Below are 8218 nucleotides of genomic sequence, written 5' to 3' on the forward strand. Positions count from 1 at the left end.
TTTCTAATTATCTTCTGAATTTCTGTAGTGTCTGTTGTGATATTGCCTTTTTCATCCCATATGCTAGTAATTTGAGTTCTCTCTCTTCTTCTCTTCGTTAGCCTGGCTAAGGGTCTGTCGATCTTATTCATTTTTTCAAAGAACCAACTTTTAGTTTTGTCAATTTTCTTGATTGTTTCTTTTGTTTCAATTTCATTATTTCTGCTCTGACTTTAATTACTTCTTGCCTTCTACTACTTTTGTTATCGTTTTGTTCTTCTTTTTCTATGGTTTTGAGATGAAGTGTGAGATCATTTATTTATTTTTTTTCTGTTTTTAGGGAATGAACTCCAAGCAATGAATTTTCCTCTTTCTTCCTTTATTCAACTTTTGTTTGGAAGATCTCTCCAGTGGTGAGAGAGGTGTGTTGAAGTCTCCCATAATTATTGTATTGTGGGCTATTTGACTCTGGAAGTTGAGAAGAGTTTGTTTGATGAACATAGCTGCACCATTGTTTGGGGCATATATATTAATGATTGTTAGGTTCTGTTGGTGTATGATTCCCTTGAGCAGTATGTAGTGTCCTTCTTTATCCCTTTTGATTAACTTTGGCTTCAAATCTATTTTATTTGATATGAGTATGGACACTCCTGCTTGCTTCCGAGGTCCATATGAGTGATATGATTTTTCCCAACCTTTCACCTTCAGTCTATGTATGTCTTTTCCTCTCAGATGCATCTCCTGCAGGCAGCATATTGTTGGATCTTTTTTTTTTTTTATCCTTTCTACTAGCCTGTGTCTCTTGATTGGTGAGTTTAAGGCATTAACATTTAGATGTGGTTTGTACTTCCAGCCATATTTGTTTATTTTTGTTACTTAACATGATTTGTTTTTCTTCTTTGAATAGTTTTTCCTTTTCTGTACTACCTCCCACTGTTGGTTTTCATTGTTATTTTTCATTTCCTCTTCCTGTAATGTTTTGCCAAGGATGTTTTGAAGCACTGGTTTTCTAGCTGCAAATTCTTTTAACTTTTGTTTATTATGGAAGGTTTTAATTTCATCTTTCATCCTGAAGCTTAATTTCGCGGGATACACAATTCTTGGTTGGAACCCATTTTCTTTCAGCATTTGAAATATATTGTTCCTGTATCTTCTAGCTTTCAGAGTCTGTGTTGAAAGATCAGCCATTAACCTGATTGGTTTACCCATAAATGTAATCTTTTTCCTTTCTCTTGTAGCTTTTAAAATTCTCTCCTTATTCTGTATGTTGGGCATCTTCATTATAATGTGTCTTGGTGTGGATCTTTTGTGATTTTGCACATTCGGCATCCTGTAGGCTTCTAGGATTTGTAATTCTGATTCATTCTTCAAGTCTGGGAAGTTTTCTCATATTATTTCATTGAACAGATTGCTTATTCCTTTGGTTTGGACCTCTATACCTTCCTGTATCCCAATAACTCTTAAATTTGGTCTCTTTATGTTATCCCATATTTCTTGGATGTTCTGCTCATGGTTTCTTAAGAGTTTTGCTAAGCTGTCTATGTTCTTTTCTAGTTGAAATACTTTGTCTTAATTGTCTGATGTTCTATCTTCTAAGTGTTCTACTCTGCTGGTAATACTCTCATTTGAGTTTTTAATTTGGTTTATTGCTTCCTGCATTTCCAGGATTTCTGTTTGTTTTTTTTTTAATAACCTCTATCTCCCTGTATAGTTGATCTTTTGCTTCTTGGATTTGTTTATGTAATTCATTGATAAAGTGATCTTTCATTGTTTGAATTTGCTGTCTCATGTCTTCCTTGAGACTCCAGATTATCTGAAGCATATATATCCTGAACTCTTTATCTGACATTCCGTCTGCTACAGATATTACCTCTTCTAGAGTTGAGTTTAACTGTATTGCTTGTGGTCCTTTCTTTCCTTGTCTTTTCATACTGCTCACATTTCTTTCCAGCTTTGTGAAACTGTTGTGTTATTAATTTTCTCCCTATATATTTATATTTCTCTTGTATAGTTCCAAAGTCTTTCTTTTGTGGAGAAAGACAATGTTAACAGTTCCCAGTATCAATAGTACATCATCTAAGCACACGTTTTCCTTATTACTACATTTATAGCTAGACTCTACGTCTACAAATGTTGGTTTCAATTATCATTTAAAAATATAGTCTTTAGTTACATGAAAGGCATACTGTTTCTGGTAGCATGAAGAAAACTGAATTTCAGGTGTAGGATGTTATGTTTAGGGGGAAAGGAGTGAGGGTATCTAACTTAGTAACTTTGGAGAGCTCTAACCAACAGAAGGGTAATTTATGGAAGAATGAATAGATTCAAACTCCTATCTGTATTTATAAGATTACCCTACTTATAAATAGTAAAATATAGGGGGTTGCAAGTGGGATAGAGGGAGAAAAACAAATAACAAGGAAGGAAAGAGAAAAAAACCAGAGCAGGAAAAAGAAAATAAGAGAAAAAAGAGGAAAAAGAAAAGAAATAAAAGAGGGGGAGAGAGATGGGGCATGTGGAATTCCTCTATATTATATTATTCTGGTGATTCAGTTGTTAAAGACCATTTTCATGCACCATTCTTGGTTTCACATAAGTTGAGGTAGTGAGGACCAGAGGGGGAAGGGTAGAGGAGACTGGATGAATGGATGAAAAGGGAAGGAGAAGAGAAAGAAAGAAAGAAAAAGAAAAAATATGTATCTCAGAACTCTGTTTTCTTTTCTTCCAGTAGGTCGAGTTGTCTATTCCTAGCTTGAGTCTCTGCGTTTAGGGTGGTGGTGGTAGCCAGTGTGAGAGGACTTGAGCTTCCAACTGTGGCCTCTCTACTCTTATTATGTAAACCAGGCGCCTGAACCGATACCGAGCTTGTAGCCATGCTCACCAGTTAATGGGTTTTACTGGTTAGTGGGATTTTGCAAGATGAGTTCCATTCATTTTTCTCGTAAGGTGTTTGATGAGGGGGGGTGTTGGGGAGACCTTATGTTTGTCCAGAGCTTGGTCAGGTGACCGCACGGGTGGGTGGCTGGGCCCCTCCTTCAGTTGGGGTGGTCTGTCTACTGCACAGGTGGGCAACTGGGCCCCTTCTCCGGGTCGCGTGGTCTGCCTACCCTGTAGGCGAGAGGCTGGGCCCCTCCTTCAGCTGGGGTGGTCTGTCTACCGCCTTGAACATTTTTCTTAATGTGACGTTTCAGTGTAAGAGCTTTGTATATGATTAAGATATGTTCATTTGAAGGATTTAATTTTGCATATGAAGTCTACCAATGTGAATAGAATAGAGATGAAATGTGTGAGTCCTTCAAAGATGAGAATAAAAATAAACTTTATTAAGGTACACCATAGACCACACTTAGAATCTTAGATCTATTCTAGAACTTTATTTAATTTTTCTTAGAAAATTTTCCTAGGGGACATTTTGCATGCTGATAAAAACCAAGTTTCCAATCACTTTAGAAGGTGATGTATGTCTGTGAGTGAGTGTGTGTGTGTGTGTGTGTGTGTAGTGGTACCAAATTGTAGCACTGCCCTGTTTTCTGTGCCATCTGACTCCTGTATTCTGAACTTGCGTACAACTTCTCTGTTGCTACTTTTGGAAAAATAGAACCAATTTCCAAACATGTGGCTATTATCTGCTTTTTTAATGTTATTTTCCTCTGTTATAGGATTATTCCCATTGCGAATATTTATTTCCTATCATTCTATAGGTGTTTGAAGAAGAATGGGTGATAGAAACTGTGCTTAGTCTACCATGATGAAATGGAAGCATATAAAACATCATTATCCAAAGTACATGTATGAAGACATGAATTGATGTGAATATACTTTATGTACAAACAGAGGTATTAAAAATGTTCTATATGTGTAATAAGAATTGTGATGCATTCTGCTGTCATGTATTTAAAAAATAAAACAAGAAAAGGTATGTATGGTGATGTTTCTTACTCTCAAAGTTATGATGAAAAGAGACTTTCAGATAGTGAGAGCATTTTAAGTAAATGAAGAAATAAAAAATAATAATTTATAAGAAAATCATCTGGACTCTTCAAAAGTGCTTATTCAGATATAAAAAATGAATCCATGAAAAAAATAGAGGGTTTAAACTACAAATTATACAAGTATAAAGTTTTGGGCAGGATTTTAATTGGAAATGTAATAATCTGGATATTATATTCATTGAACAATTTTCCTTATTATGTGACAAATGGAAAACATGACCTGAAATTTTTACTTATTCTGTTACAAAACTTAATTACTGTTTTAACTTAATGTGAGGCCAAATCTCATTTAAATGTATTAAAAGATCATGCTTCCGTTATTTTCTTATGAATCTTAACTGTAAAGAACAGAAAATTGACCATTTGTTAGCAATTTGAAAGTATTGACTTTTGCATGTTTGAAAATTAAATTGTGTATCACTGGGGCTGAGGACTTTTTTTTGACAAAAGTAATCATGACAAGGTTAAAATTATTATTATAAGGGAACAAATGACACAACTAAGATATTTCCTCATCATTCAGTGCCAGATGTGAAAAGTTATGTCTTTCTCTCTGGTTCAGTAACTATAAAAGTGGAAAGCAGTTTCAGGTATGAATATTAAAGGAGTAATAAGAAATTAAGTCTACCATTTTGTAAGATGTCCAAGGCACCAAATGAATTTTCAATTTGTACATCAAAAAGAAATTGGATTTTGCCAGGAAAAGAGTTTAGATGCCTCCCTAATTTTCTGCACACCCATTCAGGGCTGAGATACCCCAGTTGTATGATAAGTAAGAACATTGTACAGATATGTGAGACAAGTTGAACACATATTAGATGTTTTAAAACCTTTGTATATCTCCCCATTTTAAATAAATGATGACTAGTAACAATCTTTGATAAATCATGAGGATCCTTAAATAATCTTAGATGGGGAGTAGGAGAAGTTCAGCATAGGATTCCTAACACTGGATAGTCTCATAAACTCAGAGGTCTTGCAATATTTTGTTGTTGTTGTTAAAGAAGAACTTATGAATAGTATTGAAACCTTGTTTATTCTATAGATTTTACATTCTATATACATATACAATGAACTACATGAATGTGGCCTTAGTCAACTTCAGCAAAATTTTTGTCACCTAAGGATCCACTCCAGAAATATATCAGAATTGTTATAGTCAAAAATTTGAGTGGAATGTTTAAAACTTGAAGAATAACAAGTCATATAGAATGCTGCCTTTATTAAACTCATTTCTTTTTGAATGAGATACACACTGAAAGAATACCAGGAATTTAATTGAATGATTGATATTAAAATAATTGACCACCCCTATAAAAGCAAAGCATGTCTGTTGCTCAGTTCTTTTGGCCACAGGACAAAGATGAAAAAGTTGAAGTTTTCTAACTCAGCACTGCTCTACCATTGTTTATACACTTCTTTGAATTTTTACATGTGTTATGTTGAAAACAAAATGATAATATGAGTATATATATATATATATATATATATATATATATATAGAGAGAGAGAGAGAGAGAGAGAGAGAGGATAAGCACTTAAAACACATTATGCGGGGCTGGGGATGTGGCTCAAGCGGTAGCACCGCTCGCCTGGCATGCGTGCGGCCCGGGTTCGATCCTCAGCACCACATACCAACAAAGATGTTGTGTCCGCCGAGAACTAAAAAATAAATATTAAAAATTCTCTCTCTCTCTCCTCTCTCACTCTCTCTTTAAAAAAACACACATTATGCATTTATTTTTAAAATTATTTATTCTTTTTAGTTACATAAAACACCAGTATACACCCTGACACTATTAAAAACAAAAAAACAAAACATGAAACACAATTCAGTCACCAGTAGTGCCCCCACTCAAACCCTAAGCCTCTCCCTCCATTCCAAAAATTTCTCTTCAATCCATTTAGAGTTTACTTTAAAAAAAAAGTGTCCTTTGCATACACCTGATCCTAAGACCTACCATGCCATATCCATGCTTACATATATGAAAGGCTGGTCAGATTTATTACACTGTTCTTCCATTTTCTGGTCCTTTCTTTCTCCTCCTCAATCTCCTTCATTTACTTTCCTCATCTTTCCTTTATTATAATGAAATTCCATCTCCTTCCATTTACTTTTAAAATTCTTAATAAGGTATTCAAAGTGTATATCTGAAATGTAAATATTTTCACATGTGATCAATATTAAAATAATGAGATAACTTAAAATCTTGTTTTATTTTCCTTTTTAATTGAATGTTATTATTAAGATGGCAACATTCGTCAACCCATCCACAATTCAGAAAAGAGAAAACAAAAGGACAGTTGATCAGGGTTGAAGTAACACTGTAACACTCTAAAACTCAATATTGTACAGTTTGGGACTTGGAGGAACTTGAAGTTTCATTATAGAAAAATTTGAAACAGAAAATAAAGACAGAAACCTTAAAACTTGAACCCAGGTTGGGGGTAATCAGTGAGAACAATCACAAAAAGGAAAAGAGGGAGAGGAAATACACATGATCTTACCACCTTATCAACAGCTGAAAAGGAAAGAAAAGCACGTTAAAGGAGGACAGGGACTTCAAACTAAGTTAAGGAGATAAAAAATGTTTAACCAAATTGTGGAATAAAAGCTAAGTGTAACATGGCAGACACTTTATAAAAATCCATAGCTAGCCAGCTTGCATAGAAGAAATTAAAACAAGTCAGATAGCAACAAAAGGAGGAGAGAAAATGGTGGATTTGAGGAAGAATGCACTTCCCAGAAGTTCCTTAATGCCAGATTTAAAAAGTAGGAAAACTGCTTCCCAGTAAGGTGAGTAACTAAGGGAACACAATGAAACAATACTAAAGAATAAAAGAATCCATGAGACATAGAAAAGTAAGAAACTTGAACAAAATATAAGAAATTATTTGTTAAGAGATGTATCACCTTTTGCCAGTGGCAATAATCGCAGCAGTGCAGAAGAAGCAGAGTGCAGACACAAAAAGAGCACATCAAATATGGTAGGAAAAGAAATTAATAAAATAAAGAAAATTTGGTTTGGGGAAATAAGGGGATTAGAGAGCAATGACGATTTTAATAGATACATTGTCAATAGCAGAAGCAGCTCAGTAAAGGGAAACCCTAAAAGAGTTTGCCCCAGGGGTGAAAAGCATTCTACCAGTGTAGAAAATGCTCCTGGGAACATAAAGCAGCTACTGACATGGTGCAGGAAACAGCTATAAGCACTACACAGCTGTAAACAGGGACAAGTTATTGGGAACTCATAAATTACCAATAGCTGACTAAAACAATTCCCAGAAGGTGCCTGAACCAAACAGACTGAAATTGTCATAAAGAAAATTATACCTGGAATATAAGGCTTCCAATACCAGAGGAGAAATCTCCCTTCGTTGCTGGTGCCACATAAAAGCTAATGGGAAGATGCCTTTAGTGGCCACACAGGAATGTCTGCACATTCTATTTTATATTCATACTGGTGAAGGTGAAAACTGTGAAGGTTTAATTTCCACAGCCTGAAAGTGAATTTTATCAGAATCTGTATAGGTCCAGACATTCTGCAAAGACCAGCATCTTCCAAGCAATATAGGGGGTGTGGATCAAATTTCATACACCCACGTACAGAATTCCATAGTTCAATCAAGACTAAACCCAACTACTTGAACTTCCAATTTAGAACTTCATAACACCTCCACTACAGAAATACATAATTTGTTAGTACCCAAACTGTGCTGTTCCTCCTAAACTGGGAGAATGGCAGCTGAGATCTATTACAATCAACTTTTCCTCCTAGACAAAACTGCTGTCAAGTCAGAAAGGAAAATAAAGACATTGGAAATGACAACTCCCAGCTTAGGATCCAAGGGTTACAAAGTCAAAAATAAGTGCAAATAATGTTGTCCCTCTCAAAAGTTGTGATCACCTCAATGGAAATAAACCCTTTATTTCTCAGTAAGATTTTCTCCCTTTTGTTTTCTACTTTTTTCTTTAGTCCTTTTTTCAACATACTCTCATTTTATTCTATTTCTGCTTTTTCTTTTTAAATTTTATCTTTTAAAAAAGTTTTCACCACCAGTGAAACTTCACATCATATACAACCATGATAATGGTAATCTAATTATAATAAGATGTACTCCATGTATGTATAATATGTTAAAATATACTCTACTGGGATTGGGGGTTTAACTCACTGGTAGAGCACTTGCCTAGCATGTGTAAGGTCCTGAGTTCAGTTGCTGGCCCTGAAAAAATAATAAACTAT

Source organism: Urocitellus parryii, chromosome X (genome assembly GCF_045843805.1).
Source record: "Urocitellus parryii isolate mUroPar1 chromosome X, mUroPar1.hap1, whole genome shotgun sequence".
NCBI classification, from domain to species: Eukaryota; Metazoa; Chordata; class Mammalia; order Rodentia; family Sciuridae; genus Urocitellus; species Urocitellus parryii.